Source organism: Vigna radiata, chromosome 7 (assembly GCF_000741045.1).
Source record: "Vigna radiata var. radiata cultivar VC1973A chromosome 7, Vradiata_ver6, whole genome shotgun sequence".
Taxonomy (NCBI): Eukaryota; Viridiplantae; Streptophyta; class Magnoliopsida; order Fabales; family Fabaceae; genus Vigna; species Vigna radiata.
Window position 1 is genome coordinate 23,601,115 of NC_028357.1, and position 3,608 is coordinate 23,604,722.

Consider the following 3,608-nt stretch of genomic DNA (forward strand, 5'->3'; position numbering starts at 1 on the left):
AGGAACACACATTGCAAATCAACACATCATGTTCAACAAAAGCATTTTCATATATTAGCTGAATATGTAAACTAGGAACATATGTACTGTTATTAAGTAGTGTGTTGTCATCATCAAAAACCAGTTTGATATAGAGTTTGTGTTGTCAACAATCTCAACAAGAACCGTGGGGGAGGATGCAAGGACAAAAGAATAGGGAGACCTGGAGGCAGAAAACGTAAGACCAAGAGAAAACCAAGATCCATCCAGATAAGGGGAGCTAACCCTCTATGGTTAATTTTAAGTATGGTATTTTTTTTATCCTTGTAGTTTATGTTTGAATTGTGGTTATGGTGGTACTGTAGCCATACGTATAGGGCTGGGTGATAACCATGGGAAATCAGTTTCATGTGTTTTGTTGCACTGATTTCAATCATGGGTCTAGAATTGTAATTAGGAAAAATTTCAAACCTAGGGTTTTGCATGAGGATGCCATATACTTGTGCATGTTGTTCTTTTTGTTTTGCACCTCACCTTAGATGTAGGAGATCGAGTAGGTGTTAAGACAAGACAAGCTTGTCTACAACATCTTTGATTTTGATGGTTAAATAAACAACATTAAACGAAATAGTCTTGAATATAGTCTTAGATTGTAAATAGTAAAAACAGAGAAATACAAACAAAGAAGTTCACAATATTCAAAACAATAAACGTTGCGTAGGAAAACTAAGTATAAAATAGAAGGTGTCCACACAACAAGTCTATTAGAAAAATTGAGACTTAAGAGATGACAACAAATGAAAGAAAGAAAATAAAATAACATAAGAGCTAAAAACATCTAATTCACAAATATAAATAACAAAACACTAGGAATCCAAAGAATGTTTCGACAAGAAAAACTACAACACAAATAGGTAAATAAGGATTGAAAGAAAACTACTAGGAACAAAGGGTTTTGTAAGAAGAATCCTTAAACAACCTCTCTAGGAAACATAAACATTAGACAAGCCCCACTAAACGATGATCAAACTAATTCTAGGCATAGTTGAAAAATAGAAGAATTGAAAATATGTGTTTGAAAGAACATCTTAAAATCCAAAAGCTCATATCAAATGAAAATCGTGTTAAACAATACGCACCATCAAACATTTCAAAAAGAGTCTTATAGTACTAGACAATAATATTCTCTCAATATGCCGCAATTGATAAAAGTGTCAAACGAAGAAGGCATGCTAAAAAGTCTCAAACGATGTGATCCAAAAACATCGCACTAAATGCATTTGTTAGAAAAATCTAAATGGCTTACCCGAACTAAGAACTCTCACCGTAAAATGACGAGTTTGGTAAACACACCAAAAGAACAAAACTTGCGTCAAAACACATGATAAAAGACATTCCACTAAACACACTCTTGAAAATAATAAGTATCTACCAAACAAACACTAGCTAAGAAAAAGCCTCCTACAAGCTAAATGATACCACATACACTCTCATTCAACGATGAAACCCTCATGAAACCTTTACTATTCTCACTAGAAAACTAAAATAGTCAAATCCTGACCAAATGGTAGAAAACATAAAAACCTTGATTGTTTTGAACAAGTATTGAATGTCATTAAATGCTCAACGTTTAAAAACAAAAAGGTAAGTAGGAAAAAGGAGATATGTACTGTATAGACATATATTCTACTTTATGTAGGTTATATACTACAAGCATTCATATGTTCTATCCAATGCAAGTCAGAAACTAACATTAGAAAGAAGAAGACATTAGATGAATGCTCCGTTCATCAAAAGTTGTGCCAAATGAATAGTCTAATATGATTTTGATAAAGCTCTGAAAACCAAGTCTGCTCAGACAAGGAGACATCAACCCATGACAGTCACCTACGATTACGAAAAGTCAAATCACAGGGACAAGTTTCATCAAACGGCTACACTATCAACAAATCTCAAGGACAAGCATCGTCTAATGGCTATATTATCAAAGGTGTATAAATAAAGGATCAAAGAAGAAAAAAATGATTATGATGGGAAATTAAGGACCAAAAAGAAAAATCATTCCCATAGAAGAATCTGTTGGGAAACAGGTAGACTTCGTTTTAACACCAAGAGGGGGGGGGGGTGAATTAGTGTGTTTTCAAAATCAGAGTCTTTTTGCAATCTTTGATTCAAAGTACAAAATTTTACAAACTTTCTTGAATCGCAAGTAATAGAAAATTAAGTGCAGCGGAAAATCAAAGTAGACTACGTGAATTATAAAGTCGACTGAATGTAAAAGAGTAAGGATAGAGAATTCAAACCAGGTTTTTATACTGGTTCGGCCTGTTGAGTCGATATTTTATTGATTTCACTTAGTTTATTGTGCTAGAATTAATCAGAGAATTGTGCTTAATTGTCCGATATTTTCCCGTTTTTCCTAAATATGCTTAATTTGACCGGAAATTCTAATTTTACTTAATTTGAATTTTCTGAGCAAATTATTTGCATTATTATTTTCAGTGAAAATTTTGGAAACACAATTTGGGACATTTGGAGGACACCAAATAAATTCAAGACTCTCCATTTGGAATATTTGGGGGTGCACTACGGTGATTTTAACTCTTTGGGCTTGTGATAAAGAAGTAATTGAATTGGAAAAGGGAGTGTGTCTTGTAGTGGAATATGCCACGGCCCATGGACAATTAATATTGAAGCATCTTGCAAGGGCTACAGCACGTGCATTTGGGGATTTAATCCATTTCCTTTCTTGTATTGTACAAAGTCAGCGTGCATTTACTCTCTGCTTTAGCGCTGATTCACGGAACGACCACCACCCAAGGAATTGATTCTTTCATTAATTTTAGATGCACACAAGAGGCACATATGCTGATGCACGAAATAGAAAAGGGCCCATGAGCATTGAAATTGGGACGTCCAGCAACTCACATCCAAGACAACACGCATCCAGCTGCACGACCCTGGCTGATTCGTTTCTTGGAGAGGAGCTTCATTTAGTCCAACAAATAAAAAAAAAAGGAACAGTTGGGAGAGCCACACACTCACGGGCTCATTCATTTGCTTGGAAAGCTGGCAACAAAGGCCCAAAGCAAAGTAGGTGTGAGTTTGGTAAAAGGGTGTGACATCCAACAACTTGATAACGGCCTGACCATGGACTATTCAATTAGGAGCATCCAATAGGCATAGCGGGAGAAAAGAGCTGCAGCCGTGAGAGAGGGGTCCAGCAGTATAAGAGACGAAACCCTAGGAAAATTTGAGGGAGCCGACACTCACAATATATAACTCTCGGCATTTGTAAAAAAGGGGGACTTTTGCTTTTGAACATTTTGGGGAAAGAGTTTTCCTTGGGAACCATGCCCATGCATTGGGATGGTGGATGAGTGAAAAACGAGACCTTTTCTTTTCTTAGGTGCACATTGCTACGGTTTTATTCCATGTTATTTTAGCATTTTTTATTATTAGAAAAGTTTTCATGTGGAGATTTTTGTTAGCTTTTACATTCGGTTGTCACGTCCATGCATTAGAAGAGAAGAGTTGTTTTCTTTGATTTTTGGCATTTGAAATCTTTGAATGTATTTTTTTTATTCCACAACGTTACTTTGTCTTGGAACCAACTTTTTATATTTTAT